This window comes from Polypterus senegalus, chromosome 10 (genome assembly GCF_016835505.1).
Source record: "Polypterus senegalus isolate Bchr_013 chromosome 10, ASM1683550v1, whole genome shotgun sequence".
Taxonomy (NCBI): Eukaryota; Metazoa; Chordata; class Cladistia; order Polypteriformes; family Polypteridae; genus Polypterus; species Polypterus senegalus.
The window spans coordinates 121,751,583-121,765,392 of record NC_053163.1 but is presented as its reverse complement, the minus strand read 5'-3'; the positions used below and the strand labels follow the sequence as shown (position 1 = coordinate 121,765,392).

At 35.4% G+C, this 13,810-nt stretch overlaps 1 protein-coding gene across 2 annotated transcripts in view; it reads right to left on the bottom strand.

Annotated features, from left to right (window-relative positions):
* The window catches only part of LOC120537507 (plastin-3), a 77,063-nt gene extending 70,672 nt beyond the window's left edge, over nucleotides 1–6,391 (bottom strand). The window contains exon 1 of one of the 2 annotated variants that reach the window (XM_039766499.1): nucleotides 6,125–6,391. The gene's annotated coding sequence lies outside the window, so the exon portion shown is untranslated. The remainder of the gene's footprint in view (nucleotides 1–6,124) is intronic. The other variant, XM_039766500.1, reaches the window with a different exon arrangement.
* Nucleotides 6,392–13,810: the final 7,419 nt, after the last annotated feature.

Sequence of the window (13,810 nt, the reverse complement as noted above, 5' to 3'; positions counted from 1 at the left end):
TCCTTGTAGAACTGTTTGTACTTATAAGTACAATTACCTCACTGTAAACTTGCACTACAGTTATAATATTGCACAACCTGTGCCACTTTATAAAGCACGTATTTACATATGATGACGATATCATTTGTAAGATGAAATGCAGCAAAATGTTTATTATATTATACAGATAAAACTTTAAATTCATTTAAATAATCTGTATTGTTAATAATTAAACATGTGAGGACACGGTGCTGCAGCGCTAGCAAGTTCACGTATTGTTCCTGCCTTGCGCTGTATATTTGCGGAGACTGGCGCGACACTGGAAGGATAGATGGATAGAATAATTAAACACGTACTATGAAGATATTTCAATGTTCATTAAAAGTTTTGAAGAATCGTCGTTGTAAGCTAACATATGGCTTAACGTCTATTACAGAGCGGATTGTGTGGCGATTGGGTATTTGGGGAAAGAAAGTAAGAACAGGAATTGGAGGTTAGTAGGTTTGAAAGAGACAGGACTGCTACAATAAAGTATTTCATCGAAGGTCACGCATGGCGCAGCAACATCTTGTATGAGACATGAACAATCACTGCGCCATCATGTTCTTAATAACATGCTTTCATTCCACTCATCATGAAAATGATATCACATATACATCCCAGTATTTTAATTATTCAGAGAGCTGTAATATCACAAATGTAATAGATTCTGTGTCCTGTTGGAGAAAGAGAAAGCCCGTTTAAGAAGCACGTAGTGATTCACACACAGAAAATCAAATACAAAACAAAGCATTTAACGTGCTACTTTAGTTACGATGGGATTTGAGAATCTAGTAAATTAAATGAATTTAAGATAAAGTTTATGATGTTCTACTTTAATAACAAAATAAACTAAGTGATTAAAGTGGATATTTCGAGACTGAAGTTAACATTTCGTGCTTTTTTCACACTGTACCCTAATAAGCTTCCATACGACACTCAGACGGTGGGCTATGTCTCGCCTTTTCACGGCGACTTTGATATCTGACAACTTCTTTTATAATGTCGGGCACGATGCGACATTATGAACTTGAGCTTGTTTCTCCCGACACACTACGTCGCTTGATCAACTTCCTTTTCTTGTTTATTCCACTGTATAAACCAACAAATAGTACGTTTTTCTTTGCCTCCACTTGGTATTCGCTGAAATTCTTCTATTTTCCCATTGCCTTTTCACAGAAAATGGAGCTTAAGGTCTATTTATATTGATTTGCATATTCAAAGAGGCGTAATTCTGGAAGGAGACGGAGCGGGACAGAAGGTGCGTGCACGTGCGTTAGTTTTCATGCTGACCGGGATTTATGTAGCAGAAGAATGCATAAGTTGGAGTATGCACAGATTCCTGCATCTGGAATTTTCTGTGCGTAAGCACATTTCGGCTTTTGTGCTTACGTCATGTTATAGTGCAAATTCTACGCACAGCGTTATGCATGAGGCCCCGGTTTACTCATGCGAGATACCTTAAAAACAAAGCAACCCTATTTTACAGAATTTCTAAAATAACAAACTTTAAGAGACTTTTTCATTAAGTAGTATCTTATTCTTATAAGCATCATTCATCAACTTACTATAAATTCTGTACAACAAACAATTCTAAAAGAATTTATCTAAACATTAGAGAAGACGCTACAGAGATTTATTATTAGAATTAAGGAAGGTGTAAAACTCACTTAACATCACATAGTATTCAATGAATAGGAAATGGTCTTACAACCTGGCAGTCTGAAGTGACATCCTTTAACAGAAGTCATGACACACCTCCTACAAAAAAGACTAGGTCTAATGCCACAAGTATTATACCACATGCTTAAAACACACAATAAAAAATTTCAGGGTGGAAGATCCTATCCAGCAGCAAAGGCTGGAATACTGAAACTGATCATGGACTCTGTGCCAGTCTGTCCCAGGATCCATGCACACCATCACATGGTGTCAATTTAGCACCACCAATTGACTTAAAACTCAACTATTTAAGATACGGAAGAAAAATTCATACCAAGCTAATAAAAGTGTGTAAACAGACAGCAAACAGTGCACAAGATTTCAAACCTGAACATCAGGCATGAGAGGGAGCAATGTTAACAACTGAGCTACATCTTATATACGTGATTGACCTGCAAGGAAATAAGCCTTCTATTACTGAACAAGAAATAAAAGGCCAAGTTCACACAAATTTAACATTTGAGGGAGACTCAGTTTAGTAAAGCCAGGAAGCACTCATGTTACTATTTAGGCCTAGTTCTTTATTTGTTACTACCCATGAAGATTGTAACTTTATCTGTAACACCATATGCCATCTGTTCACTAATCCACAAATACATACTTAAATATAATAAGCAATAGAGGAAATTCTATTGTGTAAGGTCAGTGTTTCACTAGCCTATTAAAGATAATTTCAAAATGTATTATGCATTTAATATTTAAATTAGTCATAAATATTTTTAACTAATAAATTCAACTTTAACTGTTCTGGCCGATTTCACCAAAACAGTGTAGACTGATATGGATGCCACACTCATCCTATTTCCTCACCCCCTGCCCCAAGTAACCACCACCCCATTTCCCAATTTAAAGGACTACTTTGGGACACACAGTGCCAATGATAAACAGCAACTCAGGTACAAAGGTGTAGTTGCACAAGCAAGACAAACAATTTTGATTGTCAGAGAAATGATTTTATGAAATCATGTTGAAAAATAAAACTACTTTACTGGCATTTCTATTAATATGTCAGATCCCAAACTTTGTTATCATCCCCCCCCAAAAAAAGCGTAGAATAACTCGGTTTCTAAAAAGTGTTTTTCCACGTATCTATATAAGCTAAACTCTATAACTAATAAAGACTTTTGATACTTTCCTTCACTACAACTAAAGCTCAAGTTAGTCTTTAACAGGATTACCTGGTATAGTTAACAATATTTGCCAAAACAATGTGTCACATGATACATCTTAAAAAACATTACTTCAAAATAAAAAAAGTTTTGCTTTAACAATGTATACTTAGTAACATTCAAACAAATTACTAAAGTTCAAATTACAAATAAGGATGCTGTCTAGCAGTAAAGTTTAATTTAATTCCAAATATTTTCAGTAGAAATGAAAACTTTTCAACCTATATTTGCAAAACACTTTTTTCCTCCCCCGCAATCTCTTAAAAAGCAGCAACGAGCACCCGAGGGGGAAAGAAAAAAAAAAAATAAATACCCATAATTACTGCTAATTTGTTCTGTAGCCAAAATCATTAAATTAGACATAAAGGATGTTTTACATAACTTGATATATTCAATCAAGCTAGAAAACAAGTGCTCTACTTTAAAATGACCTTATGAAGAAACTTAAAACTATTTTCATTCTTTGTTGTCTGATAGACTAAGTCTCTGGAGACAGAAGCTTTTTTAAAAACAAACAGAAGAAAAGCAAATTCCTCAGCAAATAAAAATCATGCACTTCTGTGTCATTGAGTGTATACTTATTTGGCCTTTGAACTATGCATGTGTCAACAAAGTCAGTAGCAGACAGATGCCTAAAACCTGTTTACAAGATTGAAAAATTAAACAAAAAGAAACCTGCTGCCAATTTAGAACTTTAAAATGAATGATCACTTTGCAATAATTATGCCAACTACTAATCTGAATCACTTAAAAGCAGAACTGTGCTACCAACTTACAATACAGAGTAGTAATGGTATGAAGGAAATGTGAGTTTATGGAAATATATTTTGCTGCATAAAAATAAAAATACTAAACATGAAGGTGTCAGAACAGTACAATTTTTGAAGTGCAAAACATTTCAGTTCATAGCTCAGGTGTTGTATTGTATAAGTGATACTTTTTATGTCTGATATAATTTACATGTTTATATCTGACTGCACCGTTACAGCATCTTTCTAAACTTAAAAGCCTACCAACAAATATATTTAATTTGATTATGGGGAATAGCAACAATATATTGAAAATGCTCTCCTAGGACTGAGAGAAATATTTTATACTACACCTTTTAAGTATAGTTGTATGTATTGGCACCTGTTACACGGACAGCTGGTATCCAAGACTGACTGGGCTATGTATCACACATTAACCAGCAACAATGCATTTGATCAATGCTTCCATTTCACTGTGTCACCTTCAGCAAGCAATTAAACCTGCCTGTGCGCCAGTTATTAAACTTATATATCTAATCAACTATCAAGTATAACATGTAATCAATTGCAGTGTATCCTGATCTTGAAAGTCACATTGGGAAATGGTGACTAATATAATGTAGAATAATCTAAATGACATCAAAGCCAAGTTCTCTTCCATCATTAGGCTGACAACTCCGAATGTGCCCAGGCACATAACATTTCATTTCTGCCTCACGGCTAATGCAGCTGGGATAGTCTCTCAGACCCAAAACCTACCATCACCCCAAAGTTCTGACATGGAAATGAGATTTTGCGAAAAACCTTTAGCTAAAAGTAATCTCAGTGTTATATTCTATATGCTTTAATTGGTCTAAACTGTATGATTTTAAATTTAAAATAAAAAAAAAAAATCCAAATTAATTGTTGCTCAATTTCTAGGTTCAACTTCTGCATTATGTTCTCAAAGTTACCACTCACTCATTTTCTAAAATGGAAAGAGTTAAAACTGACTCCCATCCCCATTAGACCCCAGGCAGATCTACCATGTAACATGCATTAGTTCTCGTCTCTTTAGAATTTGGGAAATCTACGTAGCATTTAATATACAAACGTGTTTCTTTGTATCAGTATACTGTTGCTGGAGATTTAATGAGCACCTTAATGAACTCATACAACCGATTACTGTGTTGTACTGTAGAAAAGCGGCTGAGAAATGTTCTGATATAAAGCACCCCCTACTGACGGTTTTAGATAAAGATTTTGTGAAGATAACACTGTTGCAAAATTTGAAAAGACGTCGTAATAAATATAAATCCAAGACGTATTTTAATGGAAGTAGTATCTTCAAGTCTACGTTTTCTATAGTTTTCACATCAGAATTTAAACCCCGAGAAAATAAAAAAAAAAATTTTTTTAAACCGACATTTAAAAACTTAAAAAAAATCAAATTCTAAATAACTGCAGACCTTGTAGTGACGTTGTATGTGTGCTTTATAAACAACCTTGCGAGTGAGCTTCCTGTAAAGACGCTATATATAAAAGACTGACGAACTGGCTGGACAGATTTATGCACATGTACACACTAACTGACAACTGACTTTGTTTACATCATTATTCAAATAAATGAACGTTCAGATCGGGTCAGTTCATTAACAATCGACTTTGTAAAGAAGTGTTAAAAAAGAAACCAACAAAAGTACAAAATACCAGATTTTTCCAAGTACACGTTCCCCACCTAGAAACACACGCGTAAACTCACCAAGGCGTGTCACCTTTTTTGAATGTTCAGCATTTATTCCTAAACCTTGCTGCTAAACTTGCCCCATACTACGGGTTTTATCCGGCGGAATCTGTCTGCTGGGTAGCTGATACCACTTTACTACAGTATTTGGCAATGCATTCCGATATCAATTTTAATATTAATCTTAAAAGCTACAGAAAAATAATATGTAAATGTTATGGGAATGTACATGCAGGGAAGGACTTAAAATTTAAAATCGCTTTTCACAAATATAATAGTAGTAACAATAACCAGACGGAATAAATCATTTGGTTATTTACTAAAAGCCAGAAATCTGAAACGCAGGAACTTCCGATCATAACTAACCCACCCTTCCAGAGATGCAATAATCAAGCGCTACAATGTTAAACACGTTAACAATTTATGCCAAACAATTTAACAAAACTGTTTAGAGACTGATGTGCCATTTAACAAGTGTACCATAAGATAAAAAAAAGGATTGTGAAGTCCAACATTGCCATGTGTCTAACTTAACATTTTTGGCGCACAAGCTTGAAAAAAAATCTGAAACACAATGCAAACATTGGTGAAATCAAAGCATCATTTCAACTCGCACGTTGGAGTTTGCATTCATTCATGGAAAAAAGTCATAAGCAACAAAGAGCCAACACAGGAACAAGAGTTAAAGTGGTAAAAAAAAGCCAGACGCCAACAGCTCACGAATCCAGACAAGTAGAACTTACTCCACGTTTTCGAACACACAAGTGCGCGAGAGCCTCTTCGTCACTAATACGCCGGGCAACGATGTTTGTTTTCCAGCAACCAGGGGACTTCTTTTCATGCTTCCATGCACGAAACTCACCACTTTTCCTCGCCTCGCCTCCTCTCCTCTCTGTCTTTTACCAGGCAGGCTCCAGTTATCCACCCTAAAACTTCCCCCTTTCCTCTTCCAGCTTGAAAGCGCCACAAAAATAGGAAAAAGCCACAAACTTGAACTTCTCCCACCCACTTAGATTTCATTGGTCAGTAATGGAGTTTAAAGGCGTATACGATTTGGCAACTGCTTTGACAATCATTCATTTTCCAGCGTTTCCCTCGTGAAAGGAAATCAGCTTCCGAGACTTCCTTCTGGGATTGCATCACAATACATGTCTGCGTATTCCAGATGTAAAGTGTTATATTCCAGAAGTTTTAAGTTGCTCGGGGTCCCGCTTAAAATGTATTCTTTGCATTGCATGTAAACTCGTTATTGTGTTCTCAGCTTTTAAAGTATGCTGTTATATTAAGAAGTGAGCCTTTTACATACACGTTATAGGGCGACACACCCATTAATACCTGAACATTTGACGTATGGTGAGTGTTGACATTGCATTAAGAAAATTATTCTGTGAGGATTAACTTCCATAAAACAACATAAAAAGTATAGTAGTTACATTGATTTAAAAAGGCTGCCCCCATAAATCTCTAGGTAATATGGAAAGTAGCAGCGCTTTCTTGGTAGGCGTGTTCATAATAGCGTGTTCATAATAGCAATGTGAATAACGTCTTCGTCAATGAAGTGTATGCTGGCGGAATTTAGAAATTTTATTTTTAATTTTCTAGAATATTTTAGTAGATTACATAACTATTCAGAGGGACCTTAGTAAATATTATCATTTATTGCTTAATTTAAATCTTCGTGTCTATTGGCGAATCGTCTTGAGGCTGTATAATGCATAAAAATGTACTAGCAAACGGCAGCAGCAGTTTTATTAACAATTTCACACTCTCAAAATGTGCATTCTGTGACAAAATGAAAAAATCTCAGATCTATATTATCATACGTGAGATCGTTTTTTTTTAATCTGAAAATGGTAGACGCACTCTCATAAAAAGTAATACAGTTCATCCGAAATTTTATTTAAATGCAGATGCATGTTTTATTATACCTACTTAACTTTTATCGATATTTATCTAACTCTGTATTTATTGTTCTAGTATCAGAATGTACTTTAAGTTAATTTGTTTTGGTTTCAGCAGATTTTTTTGCATATTTTTTATTCTTGTTTTCTTTTTTTGACATCTTCGCGTCCCCCTTTTTGTTACTTCGCGCTCCACTAGAGGGGCCCGCCCCACAGGTTGCGAACCACTGGTTTAAAACATCTGTTTCTTACTTCATTATTGTTAAATGTAGCTGGAGCTGTCAGTTCCAGACAATAAGAGACTGTCCTCCACATAAAGCAGCAAAGAAAACTGACCACAATCTGTAATTTACAGTTCTAAGAGAACATTTATTTATTAATATATTTAACCAAAATAGCAATTTTACATTTGACCAGATGGTCATCATGCATTTATCCAATATAATGCATTCAGCTTATAATTAAAAAAGTCACGATTTTCTCTGCATAACAGTTCCAGAATATAGTCCAGCCTCCCACTTTCTAATTGTGCTATGTCCATTACTGGGTCACAAGGCATGAGGCAGGGTTCATATGTTTAGTATTTCATTGATATGTATAGCTAGTGAAAATGTGATGCATCTGTATTCTGAAGCTGCCAATTCTATGACAGTCTACCCCTCCAGAAGTCTATCCCAGCTGTATAAGACATATGAGCAGATCAAGGGTTTAACATTTTAACTGAAATGAACACAAATTTTAGAGCTGGCAAAAATAGTGTACATTGTTAGCTTTGTTTAAAAGTCTGACTAGGGGAACATATTTTATGGATTTCTTCAATATATTGCATCTTGCTCAAAATTGTAAAATATAATAGCTTTGATCATGCTTATCACAGGCCAGTAATTTAATCAACTTATCATGGAATGTAAACATTTGCTTAGTAACATTGAATGTTTTAGTTAATTTTCTCAAAAAAATTTTGTTACAGAAATATAGGTTAACAGAGTGTTTTGTGACAAAGCAGCATACAGTATTTGTAATCCATTGAGGAAAACTGCAATTTAAAACTTTACTTAAAAAAATTCCCTATTGCATTTTAATTGTAATATCTTTTTTCATATACTACACATATGTGGTTGACTTTACGTGATGTTGTTAAAAGTTGGTGGACGGATCCATGAGTATGGATTGTCATGACCACCAGGATTTTTAAATATAAGACCTTGAAAACCACTTTAATTTAATCAGAAGGTTGTGAGATTTTAGAATTATTACAAAAGTTTAATCAAACATAGCCATGGTCAAAACATGGTAAGTCAAGTGGTTAGTCGTCATATTTAAGGGATACTACTAAACTCAAAGTTAAAAACAGTCACAAATTTTCCTAGCAATAAGTAAAAATAAACACAGAAAATGGCAGTGCCCAAAAAGTTTTGACATGTATCTTCGGAGATACAGTATATTTGTTTCAATTAATATGTTGATTTGTGCAGAGATAAATTTAGTAAAATGTTCATTTGCTAAAAATAATGGATACATTATCAGTTAGTATTCCTTGATATTTTATGTTCCACAATAAAAGGAGCTGGTTAGAAATAAAAATGGCATCATGAGTGTGAGATTTGAAAAAAAAGTAGAAAACAGATAAAGACAGAATCATTTTGTAAGAGCCTTTGATTCACTTAAGAGAAACTGAGCATTGTCTTGAAAATATGTGGACAAAAAACATAAATCCAGCAGTTTTTAAACCTTTAATAATATAAATTGTTGAAACACTTGTACATAATATGGTTAAATATGAAGATGAGTGAACTACAGCAGGTTTTAATGCACAGATGATTGTCCCTACCATAATTAGCATGTAACTGCATATATTGGAAATAAATTAAAAGAACACCATCTATAAATTTCTTACCATTGTAGTTAGGTTAACATACAATATATTAGCCAGAATTAGTCTGCTTTTATTCAATTTCCTCAGTAATATATGTATGATCAAGGAAGTGGTGTAGAATGGTTGCTCTGAGGCTAAGGATCTGTGCTAGTATCTGGAAGGTAGCCAGTTCAAATCCTGTTACTGCCAGAAGGGATCCTTATCTGTTGAACCCTTGAGTAAGGACCTTAACCTGAAAGTTGCCCCAGGGGCACTGTACAATGGCTGACCCTGTGCTGTGACCGCCAAAGGTCATGCAAAAAGATGATTTCCCTTCAGGGATTAATAAATTATATATAAAAAACATTACCACAGAGGTGATAAAAGAGATTGCTATATACATCTATATTCATACTTGTCTTGTGTTATCAGAAAAACTGGAATGAAATGCCTACAGTGCTCACCCTTTCTTCAGTCTAGTTTGATCTTTAACATTTAAATCAGTCATCTGCAGAAAGCTATATCTGACTTCAATGAACTATAATATTCAGTTCACAACTGTGACCCGTAATATTGTAATTAATAAAGTTTAATGAATTGTCAGAACTTTAATCCTTAATTTTTACCCCTTGTGCGCTTTAATAACATTGATATTTGTTGTACTTTTAAGTTTTGGGTATTGTGTTTCCTTCAGAGAGCTGTATTTTATCATTTTACTTCTTAATATGTTAAACACTGTAACAATAATATCTCAAAAAAATAGGTGGAAAAGAGCAAAAAAAGTGAGAATAACTCTTCTGTGCTTGCCTTACCATCCTGTTCTCTATTGCCACACTGAGCGACAGTAAGATCACATTCCTCTGAAATGCCACATAGCAAGGCAAACCAGAAGCAAATAGGGCACCACCAATGATGTACTGATTAAAAATATTGTTAGAAAACAATGAGGTTATTGTTTCCTAATAAATAAAGAACATGATGCAATTAATAATGCTAAAATATGCTATAAGTTCAATATTACTAAAACTATACATATGTTTATTATCTCATGTACATACACTAGTGATATTTAAGTATTGGCATAGAACATGACTAAGAATAGTAAAAGCAAGGCCATTATAAAATACTATTAATATTATCAGGTAGGTTATAGGCACTAAGTTTACTACATTTCTGAACACTTATTAAAATTATACAATTTCCAAAAGAGAAAGAGGCTGTTTTAGAATAGTATTACTAATACTAGTAATCAAAAAGCTGTTAATAATATTATCAGTCAGAGTCAACATATAAAGCCAATAAAAGCAGTAGTAAAGTTTCTGATAAATATGGGGTTTGGAACAGTTAAGATGCTATAACTTTCTGACAATTTAATATTAAATGTGTTGTTAATTCTAGGAGTTGTAGACTCTTCATTTCCAAAATCCAGACAGTATATAGTACAGAAGCCATTAAGCAGGCCAAAAATATTAGGCTTTATAGCACAATGTGTAGAGTACAAGTTAAAGGGGGTTATGCTTGTGCTTTATAACTCATTGGTGAAGACTCACCTGGAGCCTCATGCATAACGGCGTGCATAGAACTCACACTATAACATGACGTAAGCACAAAAGCCAAAATGTGCTTACGCACAAAAAAATCCAGATGCAGGAATCTGTGCATTCGCCAGCTTCCACGTTCTTCCGCTACATAAATCCCGGTCAGAGTGAAAAGTAACGCTCGTGCACGCGCCTGCTGTTCCGCTCCAACTCCTCCCACAATTACGCCTCTTTGAATATGCAAATCAATATAACTAGCCCTTAAGCGCAGCGTTCTGTGAAAAGACAATGACAAAAGCAAGAGGGAAAATGGAAGAATTTCAGCGAATACCAAGTGGAGGCAAGGACAAATGTACTATTTGTTGGTTTAAACAGTGGTTTAAACAACAAAAGGAAGCTGACCGAGTGACATAGCGTGTCGGAGAAACTCGAAAGCTCAAGTTCACAAAGTCACACAGTGCCCGCAATAAAAAAGAAGTTGTCAGATATCAAAGTCACCGTGAAAAGGCGAGTCATAGCCCATTGTCTAAGTGCCATATGAAAGCTTATTAGGGTACAGAGAAAAAAAAAAGGCACACAGTGGGGAAAAAGCATGAAATGTCAACTTGGTTTATTTTGTCATTAAAGTAGAACATCATAAACTTCATCTTAAAATCGTTTATTTTACTAGTTTCTCAAATTCCATCGTAACTAAAGTAGCACGTTTAATGCTTTGTTTTGTATGTGTTCTTCTATGTGCTCTATGTGTGTGAATCACTACATGCTTCTTAAACCGGCTTTTTCTACCTCCAACAGGACACAGAATCCATTACATTCATGATATTACAGGTCTCTGAATAACTAAAATACTGAGATGTATACGTGATATCATTTTCATGATGATGGGAGTTAAAGCACGTTATTAAACATGGGAACACGGTGGCCCAGTGATTGTGCGCGACTTTCGATGAAATAATTTATTGCAGCAGTACTCAGGGCCGGCTCTAGGCTCGTGGCGGCCCTGGGCAGAGGAAGAATCGGTGGCTCCTTCGCATGCCAATGTCAATATGGTATCTTATGTACGGCAGATGGCCACGTCCATTGCGGACACTGCATAGCCGCCTCGTGCTCATGACACAAGTGTTTAACTTTTGCCGAAATTTGCAGCTGCGTTTTTAGCTGTGTCGTTATTTTCTCTTTCTGTTTTATATTCAATATATATTGGTGTGGCGGCCCCTGGGATTTGGCGGTCCTGTTTGCACATGACTAAGGCCGCCCCTGCAGCACTGTCTCTTTCAAACATACTAACCTCCAATTCCTGTCCTTACTTTTCTTTCTCCAAGTAACCGATCGCCACACAATCAGCTCTGTAATGGACGTTAAGCCATCTGTAAGCTTATAACAGCGATTCTTCAAAACTTTTAAGGAACATTGAAATATCTTCGTAGTACATATTTAATTCTTCTGTCCTTCATGCCAGTCCCAGTGATGCATACAGTGCGAGTCAGGAACAATCGTGAGTGGAGCGCCAGATCCTTGCTAGCGTAGCAACACTGTGTCCTTTAATTATTAACAATATAGATTATTTAAATGAAGTTAAAGTTTTGTCTGTATAATATAATAAACATATTTTGCTGCATTTCATCTTAAAAATGATATCGTCATCATATGTAAATACACTCTTTATATAGTGTCTCAGGTTGTGCAATATTATAACTGTACTGCAAGTTTACAGTGAGGTAACTGTACTAATAAGTACTAACAGTTCTACAAGAAGCAGTTGATGGACTGCTTGAGTGCGTTTAGAGTTCTTGGGATGAAACTATTTCTGAACCATGAGGTCCGTACAGGAAAGGTTTGAAGCGTTTGTCATATGAGAAGCAGTTCAAATAGGAAGCACGGCTGAGGCAGCGTGTGCTTGATGCTGTGTACCGCTAATTCTCTTTCCGATCAGCTTCTCTGAGTGGTGCAGTAAGAGTAATATGGAAAAAGATGATCCGCTGTGGCAACCCCTAACGGGAGCAGCTGAAAGAAGAAAAAGAGCGATAAAGTGCAGTGAGAGTAACAATGCTAAAGCAGCTATGGTATTTAGAATAGTTTGACCATTCCATGGACCATTATATTGTTACTGGATAATTACAATCAGATGCATTAGACTAATAAACAATATGCGGTTAGTTTCAGTATATTTATAAAGCCGCATCAGGAAAATAAGGTGTAACCACACAGGAACAGTAGCATTACTTTGACGCTGGGTGCCAATCTGCAAAACCGAGTGGAGAACTTGCAAACGACAGGGTATGAGGTACCGTGGAAATGTGCGTGGCTTTACGCCAAGTTTAGGTTTTATACATCACGATTTGAACGTGGAAACGTTCTTACACAACATTTCTGTACGTACGCAGCATTTATACATGAAGCCTTTGGAGTACTGTGTTCACTTTGTGTCCCTAGGCTACAAAAAAGACATAGCAGCACTAGAAAAAGTCCAGAGATGCTAGATTCGAGGAATGCAGAGTATGATTTATGAGGTAAGATTAAAGTTGAACCTTTTCAGTTTAAGCAAATGGAGATTAAGAGGTGACATAATTAAAGTTTTTAAAAATGGAAAGGAATTATTACAGTAGATCAAGACTGTCACTTTAAAATGAGTTCAACAGGAACATATAAAAAACTGTTGGAAACTTGCTAAGGGTAAATTTCGAACTAACATTAGAAAGTTTTTTTTTTGGTTTTTTTTTCACACAGAGACCCAAAGATACATGGAATTAATGACAAAGTAAGTTAGTAGAGAGATAAATTGCAACATTCAAAACTTGACTTGATTTTGTTATGAATAAATTAGGTGGATAGGAATGCTGAGTTCATTGAGCTAAATAACTTGTTCTTGTCAAAATATTTCTGACGTTCTAATATCCTTAGCAGTCAAATTACTATTTTTTCCATGTTCAAATTCTTGCAACATGAAAGTGTGCTGTCGGGATGAATAAGAGGGTTAACTAGCTCACAGTGATTGGCTTTCCTTTCAGATGCATGTGTCAGTTGCATCCTTAGCACATATAACCCAAAAAGAAGCTCCAGTTGTTTCTTCACTCTTCTGGGTGTATTCATGAGTGCACTTTGCAGTGGACTGGCATCTCATCTAGACTTAGTTAT